Source organism: Zea mays, chromosome 1 (assembly GCF_902167145.1).
Source record: "Zea mays cultivar B73 chromosome 1, Zm-B73-REFERENCE-NAM-5.0, whole genome shotgun sequence".
Classification (NCBI taxonomy): domain Eukaryota; kingdom Viridiplantae; phylum Streptophyta; class Magnoliopsida; order Poales; family Poaceae; genus Zea; species Zea mays.
The window spans coordinates 152,435,798-152,447,317 of record NC_050096.1 but is presented as its reverse complement, the minus strand read 5'-3'; positions in this window follow the sequence as shown (position 1 = coordinate 152,447,317).

The following is an 11,520-nucleotide window of genomic DNA, read 5'->3' as shown; positions in this document are numbered from 1 at the left end:
TAGAATAGAGCTTTTTCAAAACTCTTTTGTTGTCTCTCTTTTCAAAAGTTGGCTTCTTGTGGGGAGAAGTATTGATCATGGGAAATAGGGGGAGTTTTTGGAATCTTGAATCAATTTTCTTTGGAAAACCTCTCTCGATGTCTCTACAAGTGGATTTGACTTAGAGATAGGATTTTGAGGTTGATTTGCAAAAACAAACCAAGTGGTGGCAAAGGAATGATCCATATATGCCAATTTGAATCAAAATAAATTTGAGTTTTTATTTGAAGTGATATTGCACTTGTTCTAGTTGCTTTATGTTGTGTTGGCATAAATCACCAAAAAGGGGGAGATTGAAAGGGAAATGTGCCCTTGGGCCATTTCTAAGTATTTTGGTGATTGAGTGCCAACACAGGTGCTTAAATGTGAATCTATACCCATGGATGGACAAAGTGCAAATCAAGAGTAAAGGTATGTTTCTAAGCCTTAGTACATTGTTTTGAAGACTAATGTATTGTGTCTAAGTGCTTGAAACAGGAGAAATCAAGTCAGAGAAAAGTTGGCCATGTACAGCCAAAAGGCTGTTCGGTCTGGAGCACCAGACTGTCCGGTGGTGCACCGGACAGTGTCCGGTGCGCCAGGCTGCCTCGGTCGAACTGGCCGCTCTCGGGAATTGACTGGCGACGTACGGCTAAAATTCACCGGACTGTCCGGTGAGCCAACGGTCGGCCGGGCCAACGGTCGGCCGCGCGATCTGCGCGCGACACGTGGCCAAGCCAACGGTCGGAAGGGGGCACCGGACTGTCCGGTGTGCACCGGACATGTCCGGTGCGCCAACGGCTCCCAGATCTGCAACGGTCGACTGCGCCATTTAAGTAAAGGAATCGGGCACCGGACACTGTCCGGTGTGCACCGGACTGTCCGGTGCGCCCGACGACAGAAGGCAAGGATGGCCTTCTGGATTTGTTCTCAACGGCTCCTAGCTGCCTTGGGGCTATAAAAGGGACCCCTAGGCGCATGGAGGAGAACAACAAGCATTCCTACAACATTCCTAAGCACCAAGACATCGATCTCACGCATTCGTTTCATTGTGATAGCATCTAGAGCTCTTGTTGAGTTGCGAACTCTTTGAGTTGTGTTGCGAGCTCTTGTTGCGACTTGTGTGCGTGTTGTTGCTCTGATCTTTTGAAGTCTTGTGTGCGTTGCTCATTCCCCCTTTGCTCCGTGTTCTTTGTGAATTTCAATTGTAAGGGCGAGAGGCTCCAAGTTGTGGAGATTCCTCGCAAACGGGATTGAGAAAAAGCAAGCAAAACACCATGGTATTCAAGTGGGTCTTTGGACCGCTTGAGAGGGGTTGATTGCAACCCTCGTCCGTTGGGACGCCACAACGTGGAGTAGGCAAGCATTGGTCTTGGCCGAACCACGGGATAAACCACTGTGTCATCTCTGTGATTGATCTCTTGTGGTATTGTGTTTTGTTGAGACTCCTTTCTAGCCACTTGGCATTTATTGTGCTAACACTTAACAAGTTTTTGTGGCTATAAGATTAAGTTTTACAGGATCACCTATTCACCCCCCCTCTAGGTGCTCTCAGGATTGTCCTCACCAGCAGGTGAAACAATCGAGCCTCCTGTGCTGCGAGATGGACGGCGGGGGTAATACTTCAGGTTGAGACCATCGGCTACCCCGCCGAGAACTGAGCAGTAGTGCGAAAGCGCACGCCGTGCGGCATCTTGCATGGCCGCCTCAGCTGAGTCCCACTCAGAGATGGAATAGTGCTCTGAGCAGGCCTCCGCACCCTGGAGACTGTTCTCCGGACGACGCACCAAGCAGGTCGCCTCCCAGCGGTCCGGGTAGACCCCGCGACTATGTTGGAAGACCACACAGCGATACTCGATGGACCAAGTACGCCGGTCAAGTGCCCGACGTACCAGGGTGTCGAGCGCATCGTGGAAGTGACACCCGCGAGCAGCGTCACGAGTGATGGGTTGAGCAACCCATCCTTCCGGCTCCTGGTGAGCAGAAAAGTCGATGTCATGGCTCGAGCTGTCGTTGCCACCTCCATCGTCTGGGTCTCCTCCAGCAGCTACTCCAGGGGCTGGGGCGTCCAGTGGTGGTGCAGGGGGTGCCTCCAGGGGAAGCACAGGGGAGCAGCTCCTCACAGACTCTATCTCATGTTGGAGCGAGAAAGAGGAGCCCTGCTGCTCCTGTCGTCGACGCTCCTTCTCCTCATGCAGGCGGTGGTGCAGCCTCTCCAAGTGACTGGACTGACCGGCCACAGGACGGTGAAGTGGACGCTCCGCGAGACGAGAGGGTAAGAAGGGGATGACAGACTTCCGTGCGGTGTGTCTAAGACGAGCCATCTACAAAAGACACCGCAAGCAAAAGAGTGAGAACAGAACTAGTACGACCAGCAAGTAATGAACCATAAATAAATGAAGGATTAGAATAAAACACAATTTTCAGCAAGGTATAATATATAGTAGAACATAGGTTTGGTCGATATGACCAACTTTTGAAGGGATACCAAAGTCAAGGCAAGGACAGAGGTCTATAATTCTTAGAACGACCATTCTACTCTAGGTTAGCGGTCCTACAGTCAGCACGACTTTGATACCACCTATGTCACACCTGGTTTTTGAAGGCAAACCGAATGCGAACTATGTACGTGCCAGGATCAGCAATTCACGTACACAGCAGTTACATAACATGGACATCATCACACAGTGCTCAAATAGTATTAAAAAGGGAAATAGTCGATTACATCATATGTCTGAGACATCCATATAGTCTTTACAATAAATCAAAGTGCGGAAAAGAAACGTAGATAAAAGCGGCCTTCACAGGCAGCCGACTGGGGGTTGCCGCTAACCCACGCCTAGAACTCATCATAATCTTGGAACTCCTGATGGTCTCCTTCCACAGCTTCATCTTCTCCTAAGCAGGGGTTGCAATGCTGACAACCTGGGGATGGGGGGGTTTGGTGTGTAGAGCAAGGGTGAGTACACATCAACATACTCAGCAAGTATCCTGTTTGGCTGTAGTGGACTAGCTTTATGTGGGGGTAAGTCAAGCAGTTGCTTTTAGTTGGTCAGATTATTATTACTAATAGAGAAAGCCAAGTTTTACAGTTAACCCACGTTATTAACCCAAACGTACTCCTTTCCAAACGGAAAGAGTACCACTTACCATTACCAGAGTCAAAACCAAGAACCATCAATCTCATTGCCACCTGCAAACCGAACATCTCTGATCAAGTATCACTAATCACTGGAGCTCCCTTGGCCGCTCATAACCGCGAGCACGGCTGATATATCAGTTTTCAAACACTCTGCAGAGGTTGTGCACTTTACCCACAAGTCGTGATTCCCTTTCTGCCCGGAGATCATGACTCTCCATTGATCACTACCAAGGTGACCCAGCAGGGCATCACTACGTAGCCTTTACAAAGATTCCCCGAGGCTGTAGCCGCCCGTTAGGTTTCCTAAATGCACCGCACTCCTCCCCAAGGGGCAAACCCAAACTTGGCAGAGCGAGCCACATACACCGAGCCCCATTGACGGCACGACGGCTAAGCGAACTACACCCCGGATCCTCTAATTATTCAGCTAAGGGCACCCCATTCCACCCTCATGGTTGCACTGTTTTTCCGGGCGGTCATCCAACGAACAGGTCCTTACGGAGAGGCACTCGAGAAACCGCTCGAGTCCCCTTAAGGGCCATAACTTCCATCATCATAATCAAAAGGGAAAACAGCGTATCATAGATAATCTCATCATGTTCATTGATTAGAGTTGAGCAATAGCATAAAGCTAAACAATAATAATCCAACCCAAATAGGTAAACAAGGACATGGATAACAAAAGCTAGTCAATCCTTAGGTATAAATGTGTAGTGCGGGAGGTGAATTAAAGAATGTATAGGACAAAGATAGGTCAAGGGACACTTGCCTTCACCAACCGACTGCTGCTCAGGGGCTTCTCCTGCGAGTTCTTCAGGCTCCTCAACCGGATCGTTCTCTATGCGAGCGCAAACATACATACATCCACACATTTAATACAAAAGAACAGTACACCATACAATAGGATGCAATAAATAAACAGACGTTCCACGCGGGCTCGCAATTACGGTTAAGAGAGAAAGAGGAAAAGAGAGTCGAGAAACGATCACGTTACATTATTATAAATTAAACCACTCGCTCAATTGAACGGCATTAATGTAGACACTATGTTTAGCATAAAGTAAAGTCATGTTTCATGTCTAATCATTATAAGCAGATGAAGATAAATTAAAAGGATTGTCGCGCGGCGAGACGCGCGACATAGTACTCTAAATCGAAATAAGAAATCAATGACTCGTCGCGCGACCGAGCGCACAACGAGGCACTTTGCATTAATTATAAAGAGACGTTAAGCTTTGCGCGACGAAACGCACGACGGCATACGTCAACTGAACTGAGTCTAAAGTGGAACGTCGCGTGGCTTGACGCGCGACGTTACACATTAAACAACCTGAAATTAAAAAGGATCGTCGCGCGATGAAGCGCACGACGCAACACATCAATAGAATCTGAAATTAGATAAACTCGTCGCGCGACGAAGCGCGCGACACAACACGTTAACTAACGGAGTTTGAAATTAACTAAAAACCAAGAATAATCACCGCGCGCGTGGGGTTACGCACGCGGGAACGCGTTAGTGGTAAACGGGGGAGCGCGAGGCCACGCCAAGGCCACGCGAGCCACGCCGAGGGCCAGGACGTCGCGCGCAGGGGGCCGAGCCGCCGTGCCAGGGCCGAACGTCGCGCGCAGGGGGTCGAGGCCGCACGCAGGGGCCGGGGACGCCGCGTCGGGGCCGAGCCACCGCGACGGGGGCTGCGCCAGGCCGCGTCGCGCCGCGCCAGGGGGGCCACGCCGCGCCAGGGGGGCCACGCCACGCGCGAGCAGGGGGGCGGGGGCGCGCCGCCGCGGGCAGGGGAGGGGGCGGGGGTCGCCGCCGCGGGCAGGGGAGGGGCGGGGGCCGTGTGCCGGCGAGCACGGAGGGGGGGTGCCGGGGAAGAAGAGAAGGGAGAGGGAGAGAGAGAGATGAGAAGGGAGGGGAGCTCACCTCGAGATCCAACTCCGCCGATCACCGTCTCCAAAACCTAGGGCACCACGGGGAGAGAGAGGTGGAAGAGGGAGAGGGAGGTTGTTGCGCGGGAAATCCAAATGAGAGAGGAGGAGAGGAGGGGGCGCATGGGGGGGTGTGGGGCGCCAGGGGCGCGCAGGGCCGGGCCGGGCCGGGCTGGGTTGGGTTAGGTTGGGCCGAGGCACTTCGTGGATCGAAACCTACGACACGCACGACCCTCAAACGGGCTCCAATCGCGAATCGAAATCCGAGACGGAACGGGACAAACACGCGACATCAAACAAAGAAATGCGCTTTCGCATGATACATCACCCATGACACTTAGGTTTTGGTTTATACATGACACGGACACCTATCACTATACTGGTTTGAAATTGGGAAGAAGGAACGAAACAAGAAGAGAAAAGAGAGTAACGCCCGAATTTGGTGAGAGAAAAGAAGAAAAAATCCTACCCCCAAATTCAGGGTGTTACAACATGTCAGATCAATCCATAGCTCCAGTCAGAACGATGACAAAGGAGGCCAGTTTCAAAGATCACAGCACAACTCACAGTCTTTAGGACAGCAGCATAGCTCCTTCAGGCCACCAGCTCCAAGGGGCCGAGGCGACAGGGGCTTCGGAGGTAGATATGGGGATCAGCCCAGAAAAATCTATTGCTTATTCCGTGGTGAAGACAAGGGCCACACGACAAGAACATGCCAGATTACCATCCAAAAGCAGAAAGAGATCGCCGAAGCAGAAGCCCGGTAGAATCAGCCGAAGCAGGTCCTACATACTGCTTCGTGCCACTCTCCTTACATACCAGAATATGTGGGCAACTAACCTGCAGCTTCTGTCGCTTCGGCAAGCCATTCACAAGCTTCCTGGCCTTAGCTCCCACCGCCACCACCATTGCAACCTACTTACACCCAAAGCCAGCAGCCAGAAGGGCGCCAACACCCCCAACAACAACGTGACTTTAGGGAGGAGTCCGAAGCTCGTACAGTCAACAACACTGTACCAGAATCAAAGCACATATACTGAGCAATATCCTAGTGATGAAATACTTCTATTTTCTATGCCATTTGGCTTTCTATATAAGGAACAAGCAATGAAAACTTAGTTTTCATTTCTTGTAATGATTCTGCTTGTTGCAGAATGAAATATATCCTCATCACATATTTACGAAGCTTAAAAGTTGTTCCTAAGGGAATGCAGAGCCAATACAAACGAAGCTACAAAAAGTCGTTCCGAAGGGAGCGCAGCGTAAGTTTTCTGCTCAAAATTCATTCCAAAGGGAATGCAGAGCCAAATACTACCAAAATATAAGGCGAAGAAGTTCAAAAGTGGTTCCTAAGGGGATGCCGAACTTATACCGCCGAAATAGAAGGCGAAGAAGTTTAAAAGACGTTCCTAAGGGGATGCAGAACTTATATCACCAAAATAGAAGGTGAAGAAGCTCAAAAGTCGTTCCTAAGGGGATGCAGAGCTTGTGTATTCTAGTGTGGGCGTGTGGGTGTGTCTTCGGCATCCTCATCATCTCGCATCATATCATCACATCATTTCACATAACATTACATCATACATCATATTGCATTCATGGCACAAGAATCGAATACGAAGCCAATCTTCAGCAAATGCTTCGTCAAATTGAAAATGTGCTAAGGCACGAAGTAACCTTCAGGAAATACAATTTTATCAGCCTTTTCATGAGAAGGGATCTCTTTCTTTTCGAAGCATGAAAAGAAGGAAAGGTGTTTTTTCGCCGAAGGCTCAAAAACGGTATGTGTGTATATTTCATGCATCGCAAAGAAATAAATTACCATAATTTACATATTCGATTCAATGTTACATACATCAAATGTCACATAGTTCTATTACAATAGAAGCCTAATCTTCCTTCAATTGTTTCATACATTCTAGCAGTTCAAAATATTATTACAATAAAATCTATTCCTCTCTAAGGACTTTTTCTGCAACTTCGTTCAAAAGTTTGTCGATGACTTCGTCGATAATGGAGTTTGCCATGCTTGTAATTTCCAATGCTTCCTTCATTTCTGGATCAGCTAAGGGATCATATGGCTCTGGAGGCGGGGATAGTTCAGCTAGAATAGGTAAATAGATTAGTTCGAAGCCATAAAGCAAGTACCAAAGCTAAGCTAAAAAATCAAGAAATAATACCTATACGCCTTTCGCGTTCCGCAGTTTCTTCCGCTCGCTTTGCTTCTGCCCGGGCGTCGTGGGTGTCTTTTTCGCTCTTTTTTATAATCTCGTGGGCCAGCTCTCGGCCACCGTTCACCCAGACATCGTTATAAAATTTCCCGCCCACTAAAGTTGCTTCAGTTGAAGGATCCATCGTATCATCTACGGAGAAGGCAGCTTCGGCCTGGGCTATAGCCTTAACATGTTCACATCCAGCCTTCTCTAGAATAGCCGAGATTCCCCACGCACCGGAAAACGCGCAAATATCCCCGCGATCACTTAAAATTTCCTCGAAGGCTTCGGCTTCTCCACTTATCCATTCAGCAACACCTTCAGGGTCGCCTCGTATGAAGTTTTCTTCAGCAGAGTAGGCTCCCACTTTGGCGAAGCTAGTTTTTAATTTCTTCATGCAATCCAAGGATTTCTCAAAGCACCTCTCCTTGGATTCACAAAGTTCTTCAACATTTTTCTCTAGATAATTTTTCCAATATTCGTTGATTTCTTGATTAGCCTGTGCGAGCGCGCAGTTCTACTTAGCTTTGGCCAGTTGTCTCCGAAGGTCTTCAATTTTGGTTTTCTGGGCTTCGGCCTGAGCCTTGAAATTAGTTTTGTCTTCCTTTACGTTGTTCACCAATGAAATCAAGATTTTGTCTTTTTCTAGACCTTCGTTTCTCAGTTCAATCACCTCTAAACGAAGGTTATTAAGAGCCATTTTATAGCCTTCGTCTTCAATATTCTTCTGCGCCCTCAGGGCATTACTAAGAATTAAGCCCTGCAAAGAGGAGGAAAGAATTGAGCATGACAAATAAAATACTTCATTCCCAACTTCAAAGTTAACTTCTATACCTTTTATACTGTTGTACGCCAAGCTATCAGCAAGATCATCCTTTGACATAACCGAAAGGCCTTCTTCAAGTTTCGGAAATCCCATACTTTTAGTTATCTCCTGGCAAACGGATATTTCAGTTTTTGAGCATAATGCCTTGCTTCCGCGATTTCATCTTTGGATAATTTCTTCCCCGAAGCATGTCGATAAATGTAAACAACAGCTTCGACTAGGGCTTCGGAGGCAGGAGTTTTTGCCTTTTTTGCCATATCTTGCCCTACTGTCAAAATGGTATCCGAAGTTTGCTGATCAGCTTTGTCTTTAGGCGTGACAGCCTTTGTCTCGCTGGGCACTGAGGGCCTAGCTTCGGCTTCGGCTTGCCCAGCTTTGGCTTCAGCTTGCGCTTTGGCAGCTTCAACAATTTTCTTTGAAGGAGCGGGGCTCAAGGCCTTTGTAGTCTCCAGCATAGCATACAGCACACTGGCCATTCTCCTCCTCTCGGGGTTGCGGAAGAAGCCTTTTGCACCTTCGACATTTTTGCCTCTGTTGGAGGGCTCATAATTTCTGGCATTTTCGTTGTTTCTTCCACCTGTGGCTCTTCGGCCTTATCATCTTTAGATATGGTTGGCCCGACTGTAGGCACCTTCGACACTGCAGTAGGCTCTTCAGCGCTCTGTGCAATCGGAGCAGTTTGTTTTGCTTCGGCAGCTGAAGAGGACCCTATGCCAAAATAGGGTACTACGGCCGGTTCAATATAACGAGGCCAGTGGGTCAGAACCTTCACCTTTTTGCTCTTCGGCTCAGCTGGGGTGACCGAAGCGACATGTTTTCTCTTTTTTCCTTGCCCTCGTAGCGGGTAGTGATAATCAGGGTATACGAAGCCAATAGCATCAAATACCCTGTTCAATCTTTTCTTGCCCCGACCCTCGAAAGCTGCAGACAAAGCATTATCTTCGGCCTTGGAGTATGCCCCAAGTAGCTCGTCACTGGTAGCTTCGATGCACTTCAGCCAGTCATTGTTTGGCTCATCAAACTTCTCCCTAAATCTGAAGGTATACTTCAATCGGACCAGGCCACCCTTACTAGAATCGACGTGGTCTCTTTCGGCATATCCCAGCTCTCCACAAGTGGCCATACCCTGAAGGCTATATGCTCTTGAATCAAATCCCTCGTGCCAATGAAGGCACACACAGTGCTAAAGGCCTTCTGACATGCTTCAACATTGCCATCAATTTCCACCTTCGGCCTTTAGAGGCCGAAGCGAGACTAGATGGGGCGCTGAATGATTTCTTTGATGTCTTCCCTTGCCTTTAAATCATTTTTAATGTAAGATCACTCCTCCATCCAGGCCCCGGGCCAACTTTTCCGGAATGTTGGCACCGGGTGGCTTGCATTGGAGCGAGCAATAAATCCATAACAACCGAAGTTGTTGTGGTACTGTTTTTTGCTAGTAGCCTTCGTCTCATATAAAAGCTCGTGCATACTGCAGAAGCACTTCATGCTTGGCTCTAGTCCCTGACTTCTTACAGCCCAGACAAAAATCCCCATCTTAATAATAGCTTCGGGGGTGATCTGATGAAGGAAGATCTGGTATATCTTCAGCACTTCAACCACAAACTTGCTCAGCGGGAACCGAAGACCTGCCTTTAAGAAGCTTCGGTATATAACAACTTTGTTTTCCTCCGGAGTAGGGGCAGTACTGTCTCCTCCAACTCTGACATTAGACACGTCGAGAAAATATCTCCCCCTCATGGCATCAACATGACTTTGCTTGATAGTCCATTTTCCGAAGATAGTATGGCTTGGGTGCCACGACCGATCCTCAGAGTCTTCATCCCCACTTTCCACGTCATAACTATCACTGTCATCAGAACCTTTGGACAAACCCTCCATGATCTCCTTAGTAATTTTCTTTGTATTTGTTTTTGCCATGGACTCAATAAATCCAGCAATGTAAGGATCCGCAACCTTCTTCTCTTCAAACAGCTTCGTCTCCTCGGTTGTTTTCTTCTCTTCAGTCATCTTTTTCTCTCCACTCATCTTCTTCTCTTCAAACTTGGAGCAAATGTGTCTTTAAACCGAATCTCTAAAAGCTTGAAAATCAGGCGAGAGCTAGTGAACAAGAGCTAAAAGTTTGAGAAAATAACACAAATGGCAGAAATGGCGTATCAAATGTTGCGCTATGGTTCATATTTATACGCCCAATGCTTTGCAACTTGGTGGACCCCGTTTGTCATTGAATGTTGCTATTCTAGCAAAGGGAAGGTGTTTTTTCGGACCTTCGGCTTAAGGCCTTCGTTCACGTCGCAGTCTAAATTCGTTGTTATAACAAATTAATACTGCGAGGGGCTACTGTTGGGGGCCTTCGTCTTCCGAAGGTCCTCAAAAACATGATTAACAATGTTTCCCAAGTGTAATATATGTACAGGAACCTTCGGAATCAGAATGAAACTGTATACAATATGAAAAGCATGGTCGGGACGAAGGTTGAACCAGCTCCGAAGCTACGCGCAAGGAAGCTTTGGCTCAATAGCAGAAAAAGGAACCGACTTAAAGAGGAAAAGGCTATCTAGTCCTCGATAGGTTGTCCTTAAGTCAATAGTAAACATGAAGGGCATGAATGTAATTTTACACAGGCTGCGCCCTGTGCCTATAAATAGATGAACAGTACCTCCGTACTGTTCATGCTGACTGGTATTCATTCGTGCGTCACGCTTGGACTTTTACCTTCTGTCAAGCTGAAGCATTTGAGAACAAGTCCCCAACATAAATATATCTTCATTCTATGTTCTCAATATAAATCACCTTTGTCTTATGTTGGGGCCAAAATATTTCATCCATCATAATAGAACTCTCTGTCTTTGGATACATCTCATTATTTATAAACCCTATAAATTGTTCTTCAATTACTTAAATCATATCCAAAGTGAGTACTTCTTCTTTCATCTTTATTAACTATGATTTACCAAAAAGATTAATAAAACATATTATTACATTAAACTAAAAGATAAGAAATTTTATTATCAAGAAATCAACATTAATACTATAGAAATTATTGATGTACCTCGATATCTTTGACCACTAACTTGTTACCTATGAATGTGTGAATAAATTCACAAACATAATATCTATACAGGTTGTTCCCCTTTTTATCAAATACTAAAATCAAGAAAAAGTTATGGATTATTATTAGTGTTGGGGGGCTACCTTGTCGAAGGTCCTCAAAACGACTTACTTTTGATGTAACAAATGTGTTTCAGGCATATAAGCAAAGGACGGACGAAGATGGACTTCGGCCGAAGCAGCAAAGAAGCTTTGCTGTATGCACGTACGATTGTGCAAAGCTAGCCTTGGCATAAGAAGAGCTCCATGCATAAAACGACAAAGGGGAAGAGGTCCAAGACTTG